This window comes from Papio anubis, chromosome 2 (assembly GCF_008728515.1).
Source record: "Papio anubis isolate 15944 chromosome 2, Panubis1.0, whole genome shotgun sequence".
Taxonomy (NCBI): Eukaryota; Metazoa; Chordata; class Mammalia; order Primates; family Cercopithecidae; genus Papio; species Papio anubis.
In genome coordinates, this window is record NC_044977.1 from 151,695,188 (window position 1) to 151,702,249 (window position 7,062).

Consider the following 7,062-nt stretch of genomic DNA (forward strand, 5'->3'; position numbering starts at 1 on the left):
CCAGGCATGTCCCCAGAACCTGGGCTTTAGCAACTTGCCTGGTGAGAAATGGACCAGAGTTATTTTGAGCTCCATGAGCAAGGAAATATAAATAATGAATGACCACAGAACTGCCTCACATTCACCCTGGATTCCCTCTGTGAACAGGTGAAAAACCTTAAGGGCTCTGCTATTTGGGGCAATGGTCATTGCTAATGAAGCCCTCACAAAAGATGCAGGGGTACCAGTGTGGAAAGGCATGGAGGTCCGCAGTCACCAAGACGCCTGGAACCCTAGTCATTTATTGCAGATCAGAGGCACCAGTGTGTAGGTCTCAGAAACCAGGGTCAAGCTCTCATAATTCTCTAGGCCTTCCACCTCCAAAGTGGAGCACACATTCTGGAGCATGTACAAGGGGATCCCCTGGGTATTACAGAACTATTTTTGAATATTTTACTTAAAAATGTATAATTACTTTTCATCAAAGTTCTACAGGCACATAGTTTTAAAAGAGTCAAATCATTCTACAGGGCTTATTGCCAAAATACAGCATTTATCCTGCATCTTCCCTCTGCCGTGTCCCACTTGTCTGAGGCAACTGCTTTGAACTATTTTAGCCAACTCTTTCATTATTTGCCTCCCCATCACTAAACAACATGCTTATATTGCTACCTAATTTTTCACCTCTTGGCATTAGCTATTGAATTTCTACTTTGGAAGATGAGGATTTAGTTCTGGTTTCCTCTCCCTCCCACACAACACATACGCGCGTGCGTGCACACACACACATACACACGCAATCCCCCATCCTCCCAGTAGAGTTAGTTATATTGTACTTTGGTGAGCTCAATATTCAGTGTTTACACAATGACGACTGTAGATGCTATTCCCAGCTGAGTCACAGAGATGCCATAGTTACTTTTCCTTTTTTCACATAAGATTTTGTGTTTTCCAAACTTAATAACCATCTTGATTCTATCATTCTTCTTTTCTGGGTACTTTCTATGCAACAATAATATAACTAAGCAAAACCTAATCCTTCAAATACTCATTCTCTCTGACAGTCTCTGCCCCACACTCTCACATATCAGAGAGTTTTTAATGAGGACGAGGATATTATCCCCAGAGCAACAGTTCAAAAACAACTGTATAGGTATCCCATGAGAAAAGCATTTTATCACCAGCAGGGTTGAGAAAGGCCTAACAGGGTGCCTGGCAATAACAGATACTTGGTTTTGTTAGACTCGATTTTTTTGAAATATTGCAGAGAGGAGCTCAGGATCCCTTGCTTTTTTCTGCTCCTGGCTCCATTAAGGCAAAATGTGCCTTTTGCTCCTCTCTCGACTCTGCACAAGCCCTTTCTCTGGTGCTTGTGTTTGGCACAGCATTCCCCAGATGTGAATGTTCCTGCTTGGGGGACTTCCTCAGAGCCAGCCCCTCCCAGTGTCAAAGTGGGAAATGTCAGTTCTCTCTCATGTCATCGTGCATCACAGAAACAGGCCAGCAAGGGAAGCATTAGGAACACGCTGAGCAGAGCATGGAAAAATAATCTCAATTCCAAAGCTATAGTTTTCTCAGCAGGTGAAGAATAAAAAACAATGTGTTTGACCTTTGCCCTGGCCAGTATACAGAAGCACCTGCAGGTCTGTTCTATGCTAAGCAGTGGCTTTTCTGCAATGCTCAGGCTGCCTGGTCAGGGCATTGCCCACTGCCTCCCACCCCCTCCCCAGACCCACCAGCCTCCAGGTCACACAGACTTGGTTAAAAAAAAAAAAAAGTCAGTACAAACCAAGGAGCATCCCAGAAATGCTGCAAAGCATGTGACTTGGAACGGTGCTGACACACACTCAGGCACCCTGATGCCAAAACACTTAATCTAGCAGGTTCCTGAGAGATTTGTGAGTAAGGGGGTAAAAGGAGCACAGGTATACTAGTTGGTACTGTTTATGGCTAATGCCCTCATTTTACTCAAGATTAATCTGGGTTTCTGGAAGAACAAGAGAAGAACTGAGGTCAGTGTAGTGAGACTCAGGAGGCCATGGAGGCCTGGGCCCAGGGGTGCCAGCCAAAGAGGATTCCTGCTCATGGTGTTCTCCTACCATGAGGTGCTTTTCTCTGGGGCCTCTCCTTCCCTCCTCCTGTCCATTCTTCCTTTATCCCTTTTCCATCCCTCCTTTATCCCTTTTCCATCCCTGTATGAACCTGCAGCCTGCTTGCCTGTGTGTCTCCAAAGCATTTCCCAGCTAGCTCCTTGGTAGAAGAGATGTGATGGGGATGAGGGATCATCTAAGGACCCAGGAACACTTGAGGAAACAGCGGGATTAACACTGACTCATATTCTCACCTGCAAAGCAAATGCTAGCACTAGCAGGCAGGATGGAGAGTTTGAGGTTTTGTCTTTTCTCCCCCACTGATTCCTATTTGCAAATGGAGTGTCTGCTGGTCCTCCCCAGGCCTCAGGTCCAGGTGGCAACTGGCTGGAGCAGCAAGAGGAGGCAGATGGAGCAGGTGGGTACTTCATTATTGGAGGGCTCTAAAGGAGTAAACTGAGTATTTGCCTTCTAGGAAGTATAACTGCTTGGGACGGTTGTAGGTCTCTCACTTGCCAACACACATGTGCACATGCATGCACACACACACAGGAGTGCACAAACACCCCCAAGGAATCAACCCCTTAGTGTGTTTCACACCCTCATATTACAGGTGTGGGAGAGGAGGCTTGGAGAGGTGAGATGACCATTCCGAGGCCACAGTACCAACTGTATGCTGAGCCAGGACAGTGGGCACTGTTCTTTCCTCTGACCCAGTTATCCCTGCTGGGTGAATTCATCCCAGGACTTGGCACTCTGGGCACAGTGGGAAAGGGAGGGACTTTGACCTCAGGCAGATTCCATTTGGATCCTGGCTTTACCACATACTAACTGAGTGGCTTGGGGCAAGTTGTTTAAGTCCCTGAGCCTCAGTTTCCCTCATCTGTGCACTGAGGAGAACAGCACCTACTTCCCACTTTGTTTGATGAAGTCTCTGAAATCCCATATGTAGAGCACCTGGCTCACTGCCTTGCACACAGATGCTGCTTCCTTAAGTGGCAGATGTTAGTAATTCTCTTCTTAATATTCAGATTTGTAGCAAATTTAGATGGCTCTGCCCATCCTGGAAGGGCTTTAATTCCTGGGTGGGCCCAGAGAAAGGGATCAAGGTGCATCAGCGAAGGAGATAAGGGTACTGTCACACGAGGAGACTCCCAATCCTCAGGGTAGTAGAGCAGGCGCTTCCTATAATCTACAGGCTAGTCCGCCAGCTATGACTTCTCTGCAAAAACATTTGGTGACAGAGTGTTGGACAGATTCTGAAATGTCAATGATCTGCATACAACCACCATCTGCCCATGGGGGTTATGGTAGCTTGATTAGTTGTATTTTTCAGCCTTTTATTTGAAATCACTTCATGGAAAAGTCAACTTAATGCTACCAACAAACCTCAGTCTCTCTGTACTAGTACCTGCCTCATAACTGTCATGAGAACTACGTGAAGTACGGTGTCAAAAGCCCTCAGCACACTGCCTGACAGGCTGAAAGAACTCAATGCAGGCTGCTGTTGTGGCAGCTCCTGTGTTGTGGCAGCTGTTGCCATGGCTGTGGCATGACAGAGAGCATGAATTCACTGCAGAAAGGTGACGGGGAAATTGTCCACTCACTCATTCACTGGACAAGCACCCGCTGCTTCCCACTATGTGTCAGCCTGGCCTGGAAGCTGGGACATACATATGACCAGAACACAGTCCCTGTTTTCATGAAGTTGTGTTTCAAGAAGCCCAAGTTGTTTCATTCCGATCTTCATATGTGTCTAAGGGCCAGACATCACAGCTCCTTTCTTACAACCAAGAGCTCCTGAATGCTATTTTGTAATGCCTCCATCAGTCTCTCAGTCCTGATTAAGTTGAATGACTTCTCATAATCCTATGTCACATTTGCAATTAACATCAGACATAATGGTATTCATTCATTCATACTCAACAAGCACTCACTCCATGCCAGGCACTAGGGAGACGGTGGGTCTGTGAGAAGTGTGGCTTCTGACTGGAGGGAGAACACAATCAAGCCCAGGTCCTGCAGCCTCCCCTTCCCATGCCAGGGCCTAAAGAACTCACTGAGTTCTTCCTAGTGCCCCTCACTTTGCCCAAGGTGCTATCTTGGCAGACTTCCTCAGACCCATCTCCCACCCCAGTTCTTGAGGCTGTGCCTGCTACTCCCCCTCCTTAGGGCTCTGGGAAGCTACAGCTCTTATACAAGGCCCAGGGTGGAGGTTACCACTCCCACCTTTGTCTCTAACTAGCCCGGAGGCATTTTAGAATGCACTTTCTCAGTCAGAGTCTCAGCCTCCTGCCTGCACACACAGCTCCTCCTCCATAGAGATATCCTGGGACTACGTGAGCTAAAGCAAGAGAGTGAGGCACTCAGAATGAGATAGCACCTTCACCCCACCTGCCCTTAGAGCCCTGCAATCTTGACTATACCACTACCAGCCCACCTGACTCTCCTCCTCTGCTCTCCTTTCTAAGATGAATATCCTAGACCTCTATACAGGGCCAGGGGGCGGCCAGTCTGCCAATATCCCTCAGGCCTGATCTCCCAGAATAAATTACCGTGCAAGGCATTAGGCTCTTTAGTAGGGAACCAGCAATGGATTTTATATACAATTTAGAAAAAGAAGAATATTATTGTACTTTGTTTTTTTATGGCTATTATTCCCATAAGAGCTCATTTCTGCCTATTAACAGGGATTTACTTGGACTGATGAATTGGTTAAAAACCTTCCTGCCCAATTTCAATTTACTCAATGCAACACGTGCTGTAAAACATTTAGCAAGAGTGTAAGTTCAGTCAATGCAGTTCCCTGGAAACATTGCTTTTCTTCCAGACACCCCATCTCCTCTTTGCTGGGCCCTGGGGAGATCACTGATGCCCTCTGGGGGAGCAGGGAAAGGTGGTCCAAATTAGCCCCGGTATATCACTCCCCGGGAGCAGGACAACTGACAGCATATCTCAGACCACTTCTAGATGTGGGCAGGAGTACAGAGAGAGAATCTTATGGAGGAAGGTGTGAACATGTCTTGGTTGAGTCCAGGAAACCAGAGACTTTAGTCCTTGCCCTATGGCTCCAGTTTCCAAACTGGTTCTCACAGGACAGCAGTGTCATCTTGAGGCCCCAAAGCCTGCGTCTTCACCCTGTCATTGCAGTTTCCCACAAATGTTTACCATCAAAATCACTTTGTCTCAGGCTTACAAGCACTTTCGGCTTGGGTAGAACTGCAAAATTGACAACTTGGAAAAAGAGCAATAAAGATTTGAGTTGTTCTAAATAATTCAGCAGTTTCTACCCTAAGTTCCAGGGCCAGACTTCACAATGCTAAACTAAATTCTTCTTTCTGATAAAACCACAGACCCCACCCATCCTTCCCTAGAACTGTGCCAGGGTGGGCAATGTTAGCTTCTTGAAAGTACCATTTTCTGGCCAGAAGGGGTGACTCATGCCTGTAATCCCAATACTTTGGAAGGTCGAGATGGGAAAATTGAATCCGAAGAGTTTGGGACCAGCCTGAGCAACACAGAGAATCCCAGTACTTTGGGAGGCTGAGGCGAAACAATCAAATCCCAAGAGTTTGGGACCAGCCTAGGCAAAAAAGAGAGACCCCGTCTCTACAAATGTATTTTAAAAATTAGCTGGGCATGGTGGCACATGCCTGTAGTTGCAGCTACTCGGGAGGCTGAGGCAGGAGGATTGTTTGAACTCAGGTAGTCAAGGCTACAGTGAGCCATGATTGTACCACTGTACTCTGGCCTGGGTGACAGAAAGAGACCCTGTCTCAATTTAAAAAAGAAAGAGGGAAAGAAAGAAAAGAAAAGAAAAGAAAAGAAAAGAAAAGAAAAGAAAAGAAAAGAAAAAGAGAAAGAAAGAAAGACAGAGAGAAAGAAAGAGAGAGAAAGAAAGAGAGAGAAAGAAAAGAGACAAAGAAAAGAGACAAAGAGAAAGAAAAAGAGTACCATTTTCTCCCAGCCAGGCAGAGTCAGAGCCCCAAGTTCCTATTCTCCCTCTACCCCACACTCAGCCCTGTCTCCAGTGTTGAAGACCAGCTGATGGCCCTTGTTTTTGAGGACAAGTCCTTCCCTCCAACCGCCAAATTCCTAACATCTTATCTTCAGATCAGACAAATCCACTTATGAAAGTCTACTGAGATGAGCCCTCTAATTTTTAGCTGCATTTCTATGTTCTGGCCACTGACCTGAACCAGTGACTAACAAACCTGTGGGTGGAACGTGATGCTTGGGAAGACGAGACACCTGCCTTGCTTCTCAGCCACATTATGCTTCCCTTGAATCCAAGGCAGCCATGGAGACGTGGCTTCTCAGTCATGAAGGAAACCTCACAGAAATGTGGGGATGGTTCATGGCAGATCACGCTCCTGCCAGAGCCCACCTAGGGCTATAGGATCAAGGGTCCCTGGCTTCAAGGCCTCACCTCAGACATCTGCCATGAAAGCCCTCAGAACCCTGCTCACATGAGCATCAAATAAGGATCAATTTCCTTTCCCACCAGCCTGATCAAGAACCTGATTATCCAGTATGTCATCCATATATGAAACTGCAGACATCCTTTTTAATTTTTTAAGGTAGACTAAAGGAGCAATTAACATGTAATAGGGGCACATATGCAGACAAAATTCTGAGCAAAAAATGCTGGAGGGCCATTTCTGTCTATTCATTCATTCATTCGTTCATCCATCCAGTCATGTAATACTACTACTGAGAGCTACCTGTGGGCCAGGCAGGAGGAAACAGTGGTTCTACAGTCCTCATACTCTTCTTCCTGGCAGGAGGCAGCAGGAGGTGCCTCCAGCATTGCTCCCTGCATTCCTCATCATGATCCCCTTCACTGTGGGAGCTGTCACGGCATTAATGCATGTTCCTGACCACAATTTACTGAAGTGCTGGCAATAGACTAGGCCTTCTGCTAAGGGCTTCCATGGATGATCTCATGGGATCCTTGTAAGCCATTCAATAACTGGGGTTGCAGTCATTTTAC